Genomic DNA, 12538 nt, shown 5'->3' with positions numbered 1-12538 from the left:
ACGCAGCTTTGCATATATCGTTAAGTTTATACACATGAATTAATTTTTTACTTTCTAGCAAACTAATACATGTACACGATTACAGAATTCAAATTTATGACAAAACTTATGAAAAAACCCTAGCTGTTCATTAGCCTCCTATTCCTTACTCCTGAGTCTTACTCCCAAGAAACACCATTTTCAACTTTCGGAGCTCTTAGTGCTGCTATTTACCTTCATATTTCTGAATAATGTTATTATATTGCTATATCTTCAGGACATGATTTTTTTAACTTCCATCTACAGAAGTTCAGGTTTTCTCTCTTTCAGCCTACACACCACCCCTTCTCTTTTTTCCAACCTCCCAGCCTAGTTATATTGCAATTTTCTAAGTGAATTTTTAGTATTTTCATATGTATATTTATGAAAATAGTCACAAAAGAATACAAGTATGATTACTTCCTTTCTTAAACAACTTTTTGTTTTTCTAAGAGCTAAAAATGGTCAGATTTAATAATTTGTCTAGTTTTCTATGTACCTACCATTGATTCTTTCCCAGACTTCCTGCTAGCGCTACCAAAATCCCTTAGACACTGTCAAACCCACTGGGTGACTGAATGGTGTTGTTTCTTTTCTTGAGACCATCCATCTGGGGTCCCCAGCCCCTCGCTCTATTCGATTTGGACTGGCCCCTTCTAAGCCTGCTGCACCCCTCCTGCCCCAGTTTCCGCTGCACTGTATCCTCTAATGACCTCCTCTTTCCTGGATCTCATGTTCTCTTTGTTACAGTCCTTGATTTGGTGAAGATCCTCTTCCAGAAGTTTTCATGAAAACACGCAAGGGGTAAAATTTTAGAGCTCTTGCATATCTCAACATGTCTTTATTATCTCTTCAGATTTGCCTTACCAGTTGGCTGGATATAGAATTCTAGGATGGAAATACATTGTTCTGTTGTATTTTAGGTTCTAGTGTTGCTTTTGAGGAGTCTGATGTTTTCCTGATTTCTAGCCGTGTGTGTGTGATCTCTTTTTCGTCCTTCTGTGAAAGTTTTTATTCCTACTCTTTATCCCAGATGTTTTGAAATTTCACAATGAGATATGTAGGTGTGCATTTTTTTTTCATTCATATGTTTGACCTCTTGATGGAACGTTTATATCTGAAATTTCATACCCTTTAGTTCTGGAAATCTTCTTGGGATTTATTTTTTGTAATCACCTTCCTGGTTCCCTCTGGGCTGTCTTATTGAAATGCTTATTAAAGGCTATTGGATCTCCTTTAATTTTCTTATTATTTCTTTTCTTCACTCCATCTCATTGTCCTTTGTCTACTTCCTAAGAGATTTCTTAGCTTTATCTTTTAGAAGTCTATTTAATTTTCCATTATAGTTATTCCATATTTAAAATCCATACACTTTTATTTTCTGACTGCTCTTTTACAGTAGCTTTCTGTTCTTGTTGCATGGCTACTTATTTTTTCTGAAGATATTAACTATAGTTTTTTTTTTAAAGGAATTCTTTTGTTTCCTTCTTCACCTTTGTTTCCTGAGTCCCTTATTTCCAATTTTTGTTTTGTTTTGGTTTTTGTTGGAGTTCTTCTTAAATGTCTGCTGATCCTTGGCTATCTCTTCATATTTCAGAGTGAGGAACCATGTTGCTGACTGAAATTCTGTGGTTATGGGTAGGCCTTGTTGACTGATGAGCTTCAGTGTGGGGTGATTGGGTCCTGGAAATTTTGTTAGTCAACTCACAAATGCAGACCCTCTAGCAACAAACCCTCTAGCTTTCTGTCTTATTGTCAGTCTTCTGAGACCCCAGAAGGTGAAGGAAGTGGGGTATCTCATCATTGTGCCTTTAGACTTGACTTTATGTGGCTGCTAGTTCTGAAGGAGACAGGCCTGAAGTCTGATCCTTGGACCACCTGCATTTAGGGAAGAGGAATAGGGTGAAGTTAATGAAGGGAATAGAGGAGTGGCCAGAATGTCAGGAAGAGAACCAAGGAGAGGGAGATGATCAACAGTCCAGACGTCCAATCAGTTTTCTTTAGGCAACCATTGAAGATCTTCAGTGTTACAGTGGAGGTAGAATCCAGCTTGGGGGAAAAAAGAAGGAAATGGAGGAAGGAATACTAAATGGCCCTGTAGAGACTAAACTCTCCATCTCACTGGAAACTTGTCCTTCCATCAGCATTTCTGGCTCCAGTTCACGTTCTTTCCAGAGGATCCGATATCATGGGGAAGTAGGGGATGCATGCACATCAGCCATCAGAAGTGATTGACAGGAGACAAGAGGGATTCTTAAATGTATGAAAGTAAAACAAACACTTTATTTAAGGAAAAGGCAACTTGGAAAAAAAAGCTTAATAAATAACTCAGTACAGCTGGCTTAAGCACTTTAAAGCCAGCGTCTGTGATAAGCAATGAAAACATTAATATAAAATGCTTCACCATAAATGAGTACAATTCAGGCTGATGTACTGCAGCTGAGCCGGCTGTCGGATGGCATGCTTTTAAAGTGATGTTTACAATCAGTATTTTTTCCTTTGGTAACTAGAAGAAGGCAGAAATGGCTGGAAGCCTTGCCAGGGTGTGGCTCTGAGCCTCGGAAGGGTGGGAGCCCTGCCAGGTGAGTGGTATTCCTCTATGTATGGCCCCATTCCTAACCGGCTCAAGACAGGGCAGGTTGGAAGCTCAGAGCAGGGTGGTGCGGGGCCTGAGTGGAGAGCTGGGAGCCTGGGCCCAATCAGTGGCCAGCTGTGAGGTCTGCAGACAGTGAGTCCAAGCTTCTGGGCTCTCTGTCTCCTCAGCTAGTCCTGGAGGTCACACAGGGTGTCTCCCAGGTGCTCTGAGACCAGTGCCTTCGTGCCCCTGCTGACTCTCCTTCCCTGCCCTGTAGCCTCTTGGCAATGATGCCCATTGAGGTCCTTACCCCTGAAGTCCATGCAAAACAAGTACGTGTTTCACTTTGACATTTAAAAATTTATAAAATGGAGGGGAAAATGCCACCTGTCCTACCATGTCAATGTGGTTATGGAAGAATCAGATAAAACAATCATATGACAGAATGTCAGGCCTTTTTAAAAAATGTGTGGGTAATCTGATAATCATCCTCTAAAGGACATTCCTTCTTATTAAGTAATAATGATAATAATAAGAGCAGCTCACGTTTGCTGAGTGCCAACTTCATGCCAGGCCTGAGCTGAGCACAGAGTGGTCCCTCCTGGGGACGTAGCCACACGCTTCCTGCGGTCCTGGCTCCGTGCCTGTGTGGACAACCTTCTCACAGCCTCTGAAAGCCCTTTCTTTCTCCCCGTCTCAGGCTCCACCAGGATTCTGCTTCTCCCTTGTTGCCAACACTTGTTTCTCTGTCCCAGGTTTCTGGCAACCCTGCTGGTTGACTGGGGAATTGGAGCTGTTTTGTTTTGTTCTTTAGCATTGTTTTGCATGAAGTAAATCACAGAGCCCTTTCCTTAAAGTGTTCAGCTGTCAATCATTACAGGGAAAATAAAACAGGAGAGATGGTGAAGACGTCAGAGATGCTGGGTCCTCTTGGTGGCTGTTACTGGCTAGTGGTTCCTGAATTCTTTTAAACGATGACTCCAAAGCTTCCCACGGAGAAGGCTGAGAGCCTCTCGAGCTGTGTCTGGGGTCTCACTGACAGCCCTTGATGGCTTAGGAGTGAGACCAGCCTGCTCAGACTCCCCTCTAACTCCACCGGCGGCGCTCTGCCCGGGCTGGGTGCTGTCCCACACCTCCCAGCCCCACATCAGGGGAGGAATTCTGCGGCTTCTCTGGACCCCACAGAGTTTCTCTCTGGACTTAGACAATCTTACACTGTTTCCTACCAGCTTCCTATGGCTTCTGCCACAAGTAACCGCAAACTTAGTGGCTTAAAACACAAATACATTGTTTTACAATTCTGGAGGTCAGAAATCTGACACAGGTCTCACTGGGCTGAAATCAGGGTGTTGGGAGGGCTGCATTCCTTCTGGAGTGTGTTGAGGTGAATCATTCTTTTTTGCCTTTTCCAGCTTCCAGAGGCCACCCACATTCCTTGGCTCATGGCTCCCTTTCATCTTCAAAACCAACAATGGCCAGTTGAGTCCCCATATCCTGTCACTCTGATGCTGACACTCTGTCTCCCTCTTCCTTCTTTTAAGGACCCTTGTGATGACATTGGTCCCACCTGAATAATCCAGGCTCATCTCCCTATATAAAGTCAGCTGATTAGCAACATTATTTCATCAACAATTGCTTAATCCCCCCCCCCCCCTTACCATGTAAGGGGACATATTAGGACATGCTTTGGAGGGGGTTGGCATTATCTCGTCTATCATAACTGTCCACAGTTGACTTCTCCTCCTTGAAACTCTTCCTTTCTTGAGATATTGAAGGTCAGCCGTAAAGACTGCTTCCACTTTCAGGTAAAGCTAGCCTCGTCACCTGGGGTCCCTAGATGGACAGACTTGCCTAAACTTCTCGGGAGGCCCCATTGGTAGGCAGGTGCCAGCTTTCCAGGAAACTCCATCCCTCAGCAACCAGAAGCCTCTTCTGGGGCTTCAAAGACCCTCTGTCCCTATTAGGCCTCACTCTCAACTCACCCTTCTGGTCTGAGGAGCCTCTGTTCACAGCACAGTGGTGTGGCTGAGGGGCTGATATGCCTGGAGCACCACAAAGGGTCCTGCTGCCAGCTCCACTCACTCGCGGGGACTTTGTGATGATGTGCTCCAGTGTTCTGCTCCTGGAAATGGTCTCCCAGAATGCTCACCTGTCATCTAAAATGGGCTGAACAATCAGAAACAAGAAGTATATATATATATAATTTCTAAGATGGAGGGAGAAGGATCATTCTGGCAACCCCCTATCGGCGGAAGGCCAGCTGCTCCCCCAGACGTGGTCAGGCTGCCGTTACATCCAAGGCACATCCGGCAGCCCTGGGACCCTGTTTTCGATTCATCACTATGTCACCTTGCACAAGTTACTTTATCTCTTTGGCCTCAGTTTTCTTGTTCCTCAAATGGGAAGACCTAATTTGAAGAGTGAGGAAAAAAAGTACCAGATGTGGAATTCTCTCCTCCTTCCTTTCACCACTTGCCTCTCCCCACCTTTCAAACTCACTTATCCACACTTACTTCTCTTTGTTCTCATCATGCTTCATTTATTTCTAAAAAGCCCAGAAAAAACATGTTGCTATTTTCAGCTCCCCCACCTCCATCTCCCTCTCCCTCTCTCTCTCTCACACACACACACACACACGCACACGCACGTGCACACACACACACACACACACTCACACACCTGGTTTGCGAATGGAGAGGAGCTAAGCCCACAGGAGGAAAAACCTGAGGACACAGTGGGGGAGGCTCAGGCAGTGGAGTGGATGGAGGAAGGGAAGGTCTTTGGGTCCAGGATCATCTAAATTAATCACTCACACAGCTTTCAGATTTGAGAGCCCATTCCCCCGGCCCAGCACTGTTTCCCAAGCTCTTTCTTCTCTTGCATAGGGGATGGTGACAGCTGAGCAGCATCATAGAGTGAGGGGCAGAGTGGGGGACTTTTCAATGGCTGAATTCACCAGAGATAATTTCTGGACCAAAAGCAGCCCAAACAACTCCCTTCCCTACCAGAAAAACCTGCACACAGAAGGCTGGGAAAACTCAGCTCTTTGGCACTCCCTGATCGTCACTGTGCTTTTTTTCAGACCCCAATTATAAATTTGAACTGAACAGATGTATTCTATGGAAATGCTTTAAAATATTATTAGGAACAGCTTTTGCATTAGTGGTAATAAATCCATACCTGCAGTCACCTTTCATTTCTGCCTAACTTGTTGATAACGTGAAAAATGTAAATTCTGCTCCAGTGTAAATTTAAGCAAATGGATTGGTGCTCCCCTTTCCTCACTCTTCTGCTCCTGTCCCTCCGCATCCACTTGCCCCACTCCCACAGGCCTGCCGCATAGCACCATTCGGGATGGGGAGGAGGAGATTGGAGAGCTCAAAGCTCCAATCATCGACCCTGACCTCCAATCCACTGCATGATCTTGAAGGACTGAGGTACCTTTAGTGCCCTGTGTGGTCACCTGCTTCTAAATGGGTCTCAGTGACCTCTGCCTGGTGGAGTTCACACCTTTGGTGTGGGCCGGACCTAGTGAATTGCTTCTAACAAATAGAACATTGTGAAAGTGATGGGAGGCCATGTGTGAGATTAAGTTATAACAGACTGACTTTCATCTTGCTGGTCCTCTCTCTCTTGCCTCCTCGGCTTGCTGGCTATGATGAAGCAAGGTGTCATGGTAGAGAGACCCACTTGGCAACGACCTGAGGGTAACCTCTGGTTAACAGCCAGTGGGAAACTGAGACAGACCCTCAGTCCAGTGGCCCTCAAAGAACCTAATCATGTCGACAACTGCTGTGTGAGCTTGGAGCCAGATCCTGCCTGCTCTGAACCTTGAGTTGACCGTGGCTCTAGCTGACACCTGGATTGTAGCCGGTGAGAGATTCTGAAGCAGAAGCTATGCCCAGATTTCCAATCCACAGAAAAAGGAAAATAATAGAGATAATAATAAATAATAAAAGCAGATTGTTTTAAGCCACTTATTTGGGGGTAATTCGTTATGCAGCAGCAGATAACTAACACACTCCTTATGTCACTAATCTGTAAAATGGAACCATTCCCACCAACCCTTCTAAATATAGCAGGAAGAATGGGGTATTAAGACACATTTCAACACTGAAACTTTATTCTAGTTGCATCAATAGCAGTCATTGATTTATTCCATAAATACTTACTGAGTGCCAGTTATAGTTAGATGCTGTGCTGTGAACATAGGCTACAGAAATGAATACGATATTCTTGTTTCCTTTGATGATGTCATGGCCTTTGTGAGGGCAGTGATGTATAGTTTGGAAACAGAGTGAAATACAATATATTAAAGGTTCTGAAATGCTCTCAAAATGGTTTGGAAGTCTAGATGCCATATACAACCTCATATAACAAAAGTGTTTACCAAAGTAGCAAGAATTCTTGGAAATCCTATTCCTCCTTTCACAGTGGGAGCACTAACAAGAAAGAAAGCACTGAAGAAGAACAGAAAGCTTAGAATTTGATGGGACCCTTGGGTATAATCCCAACGTGTGTATGGATACACTCTGGCATTTTGAACACAAGTCCTAGGACACACTTTTGGTAGGGGCCCCTATACCATTCTAGACACTCGGCTCTGGCCCCATGATGTTCTCCATCCATAGCAGCCCCTGTTCTTTCACACTATTCCTAATCCCTCAAAAGTTTTCTGTGATTTCTCCTTCTCACTAGACCTCCAAGAGTCCCTGGAATCCTAACGAATATTCCAGCACCAGATTCTCTTTGGTTTCATGTATGTTGTTTATTCACCCACTCACTCCTTTATTCAACAAAATGAAATGGAGGCTCCAGGCCCCCCAGAAGGTGAGAGCAAGTGTTGGGATTTTAAAAAAGTGGACTAAAAAAGCATTTGTCAAAATTCTGTTTGAGGAGTGGTTGGTCACCTAGAATCACTCCAGCGCCTAGATTCACACTGTGACAGGAGAAGGGAAGTTTAGTCTCTGGATAAATTGAACCACATTGGCCCAAACTCTGCATCACTGGCCACAACAGAGGGTGAGTGTGTGATGCCTTAATGAAAAGAATGCTTAAATGCTTAGCCTATGCTATTAGCTTCATTGCTTCCATGTGGATGAGACTTGAATTGGATATCTCCATCACTAATCCAGTATTGACCACCTGCAGAACATCTCTGCTTGGAAATTCCAGCAGTATTACAATCACAACCATGTAAACCCATGCAAGTTCTCTCAGCATCACTTTGGTACCCACACATCCAGGCATCAAGTGCCTCAGGGACTTTGCACTGGCTTTTCTCTCTCTATCCACATATTGCCATGGCTTCTTCCACTTCGAGTCCTTGTCCAGACTTCACCTTTATGATGAGTCCTCCTCTGATCATCTTATTTAAAATTGCAACCTTGAACAACACACTGCATGTAGTCCCCCCTCAATACATGTTTTTAGAATGGAGTGTTTGCGCAGAGGCTGGAAGCCCATTTATTTTTTGTATGTGTGGTAAAATATACATAAGATAAAATTTGCCATTATAACCATTTCTTAAGTGCACAGTTCAGGGGCATTAAGTACATTCACATTGTTGTGCAACCATCACCACTATCCATTTCCAGAACTTTCCCCATGATCCCAAACTGAAACTCTGAACCCATTGAACAATAACTCCCCATCTTCTTCCTCCCCACCTCCCAGCCCCTGGAAACCACATTCTACTTTCTGTCTCTATGAATTTGACTCCTCTATGTATCTCATGTAAGTGGACTCATACAATTTTTTTTGTGAGGCCTATTTCACTTAGCATAATGTTTACAAGTTTCAACCACATTGTAGCATGTGCCAGAATTTCCTTATTTTTACAGCTGAATAATCTTCTATTGTATGTATAGATCACATTTTGTTTAGCCATTCATTTGTTGATCGTGAAAGTCATTATTTTTTGCAGAGATGATGCCCAAAGGACTAGAGCGTGGGATGGCAGGTGGGCTCGGTCACCCCTTGTGTTCCTCCTGACCGATGAGATCCACTGAATACTTGTGGTGCTTACCTCACCAAAGGAAACGGACTTCTGAACCATGAAAGGAAGCCCCAAAACTTTGGGTATGGAATTATTTTCCTTTCTCCAGTACAACAATGGAAGCTAGAGATAGAATTTAGTGAGAGCTGTGAGGATGAGTTATCTACCTTATAGTTCTGAAAAAATTAAAAAATGGATTCTCTCTCCAAACATTGTTTATATCAATTTTATCGAATAGTTGACTTTAGGCTAAACACTGAAACCAAAAATCAAAACTTGAAAAAACAAACAAACAAACAAATAACTACAGTCAGGAGCAATGGAGAAATCACCTTGCTAGCGTGCCCGAGGGAATTTCCACCCAGTGCCTGAGCTGCTGTGGGCTGGCAGGACCCAGAGGCATGCTGGCTGGCTGGGGGCTCTCTGGTCCCCTGAGAGGGCACTCACTTTCACTCAGCCATGGCATCTCTTCCTTCACCTTCTCTCATTCTGTCTTGTTTCCTCTTGTTTATTCTGTTTTTCACCTAATAATGTACCCAAGGATGATTATCATTTGAAAGGGACATGTATCTGTTTTTCTTCTGTTTTGACCTCATACCCTCATGTATAGTTTGTTCCTTCTTTGATGTGTTTGGTGCAGTTCTGTGCACTAAGGGTGCTTCTTAAGACAATGACGTTAGTCTTAGGCACACTCCCACCTACTCTCCGTGGGCCTCCTTCTCTCTCTCCACCAGCCACCCAGGGCCTGATAGAGCACACAATGCGAGCCACGCTACCTGCCTCCCAGGTGAGGACTTTACCCACTGCTCTCCTCTCTAAAGGCAGGACAACCTGGCTGAGCATCTGTCTGACTCCCTGCTTTGGATTGGTGTGTTGTGAGGAAAAATATCATTTGACTGTGAATAGCAAGATGTGGAAGAAAAGCAGAAGACTGATGAATTCCAGGGGAGGTGTTTGGAACTTGAGATGCTTTAAGGATCCATTTCTCTGGGAACTTGAGGAGATCCTGTGACCAATCCCACAACCATCAGAGGTGGGATTTGGAGGGGAGGAGGAGTCCCCAGTTAGAACTCCAAATGTGCTCTCCTATAGAAAATGTTGGGGTCTAGGGTGTTATTAGGACACTATTGCACTCTAGTTACATGGGGCTTCGGCAGGCTTCTGTGGGCTGCCTGGGGCCCTAACCACCACGCACAACATGGTTTCTATGGGAAAATGCATTTTGAGTATCAGAAAACTGACATCCGCTCAAGCTTTTGGAACAGAGCACGCTCTTAAGTTGGAGACTGCTTGAATACCACATTCACAGCTAAATTATTTGGATAAGCCTATTTTTAAGATATATGCCTATTTCCAAGACACTCAGCTTACATAACAATGGGAATCGGAAGAAAGAATTGGTAGAAGTCGTGTTCTTGGTGGAGAAGGGGGAAGATGTGAATATTCACTGTATAAAATACATTTAATTCTACAGGGAAGGAGAGTAGAAGACACAGAGGATATCTAAAATATTCTCTAGGTTTGTATGTTTTGACCCACATAGTCTTTCTTTTAAGCAACACCACACCCATGCGGTTCTTAATTTTAAGACCAGCATTTGAATTCTATATTAACAAAGAAGATTGAATTAAATTTAGAGGTTATGGTATGAACAAGGTCTGCATGCTACAGGATTTGCCCCAGTCATGAAGCACCCCTAGTTTCCTGTCCCCCTTCGGTGTGTGGGGTTCCATGATGATGTGTGATGAACACCCAGAGCCAGACCTAGATTCCCTGGCCCCAGATGGGCCTTACTTGCAGGACCCAGCAATTACTTTGTGCAGGACCCTGTCTGGGTGCCAGTTTTCCAGAACAATCAGTTACTCAAGGTCAACACCAGTATCTATTGGTCATCAACTCAGTGTTAAGAACCTTGGTTATTCCGAGTCTAAAAATGAACTAACCTAGATTCACTTCATTTTACTTTACTTCAAATAACTCAATTCAACTCAGTAATTCATGGAGTTAAATTAATTCATTTCAATTTAACTGCTTTAAGTCAACAAACCAAATCAGCTCAGATGAGACCTGAATTCAATATTCTAAGAATTGGTTAAACCACTCTAGTTGGCTGGTGGTATGTTCTTAACTATGGAAAGTCACAAAGTTGGTTCAGTTGGCCTTTGGGTTGTCAGAGAGATGTGGGATGAATTGTCTCCTCCTCTCCAACTGTGTGTATTATATTCATAGACTGCCCTTGTATCCTAGACAAAAATAACTAATGTAAATGCTGTTGTTTTTCAATTGTGAATTTAAGAAACAGAATTTTAGTTCTGATTCATGCCTCATGTTTGGAAGAGTAGTTGGTGTCTCATGACAATGAGAAAGATATGGAGGAAAAGTGAGCAGGACCAGTACCTGAATTCTTGGGGAAAGCTGGTTCTTCTCCATGGCATGATCCCCATGGCATCCACACCCCTTACCTGTGCCTTAGTGAGGAGGTGGCCTCCACATCCAGGAAGGGAAGACTCATGCAGGTGTGTAGCTTCTCCATGCTTGGCCTGTTCATTGGTACAGGTCTGTTTCCCACAAGAAGAGCTACCCAAGCCTAGAAGAATAGGTCTGTGTGCTGATAGGGGCAGTGGGGAAAGGAGGGAGGTAGTTAGGGATGCTTTCTTGCATACTGATCATCACGAGGATGAAGAACTCCAGCGGAATGGCGAGAATACTAGGCTCTGGGTCAGGAGGCCTCAGTTCTGATTCTTGCTCTGTTATAAACCAGCTGTGTGATCTTGTGCAGATCACTTTCCTTGCATGGGCAAGCTGATTGCTAATGTGTCTTTTAACTCTACAATCCAAGCCAATGTGATACGTATGGGAGGAGTGATAAGCTGCCTATGTCTCTGGGCACAGCTTCCGCCAGCTCTAGCAGTGGATAGCTGGAGTGAGAGCAGCTTTCAGTTTACAGTTCTTCACTTTTTGCATTAATCCTGACCCAGCAGGGTAGCTTTTAGTCACCTGGTCCCATGGGCCAGTAGAATCTGAAATTGATAGTTTCGTTTTCAGTAGCTCTAGATGTCACCGTTAACATTTTTCCTTCAATACCAGCAGCCCTATCTCTGCCATCAGCACCATGATGATACCATAAATATATGCCTGGCTTTGTATTAATCACTTTTCATTCATTATCTCATTTAGCCCTTACAATAGTTCCATAGGGAGGTATTCTCCTCATTTTTCAAATGAACAGCCTGGATTTCAGCCCACATCTACCTGATTTTGAAACTCAGTCCCGTAAGCCCTAGTTATACAACCCTCAAGAAGGATTTTCTGCTGCCATTTTCTACCCTGCCATCCAGTTCTTTGGGAAGGGACAGAACGCTGTCTTGAAACCCAGGCCTCTTGGGTTTGGCCTTGACTCTCTAGCAAGTTTTTGCCTAGACTCTTTGTGCCTGGACTCAGTTCCTTGCCTCCCAACCTAGTGGACAGTTTCTGGCTCTAAATGAACCAAACACCTCAGGCCAGGATGTTGCCCCCACCCAAATTTGATAACACTGGCCATCTAGCCCATGCTGCTGGACCTCCCCATCCTCTGAGCTGGGGACCTCAGGGCCTGCTGGAGCCAAGGTTGACTACATCACAACTCTTTGGGGCTCTTGGTCACTGATTTGAAGTCAGCCCTATAGCTCTCACAATTTCCTTCTCCCTCCCCTGGGCATCCTCCCCTTCACCACATGCCCTGCTGCTGAGCGCTCAGCAGGAGTCCCACCTGAGTTCACTTGACTTATGACATCTGGGGCCTGTGGGAAAGAACATCGTGAAACATGGTGATCCAGCCCCAGACTGGAAGGCGACCCCAGGGGTCAAGCCAGCAGGGGGCGGTGAGGGGGTTGTCCAACAGAGCTCCATAAATATAACTTTTGTTTTACTCCTGTGTTCCCTTCTGCTCTTACTTGTTTTTTTTTTTT

This window comes from Balaenoptera acutorostrata, chromosome 13 (assembly GCF_949987535.1).
Source record: "Balaenoptera acutorostrata chromosome 13, mBalAcu1.1, whole genome shotgun sequence".
Classification (NCBI taxonomy): Eukaryota; Metazoa; Chordata; class Mammalia; order Artiodactyla; family Balaenopteridae; genus Balaenoptera; species Balaenoptera acutorostrata.
This window is presented reverse-complemented; position numbering follows the sequence as displayed.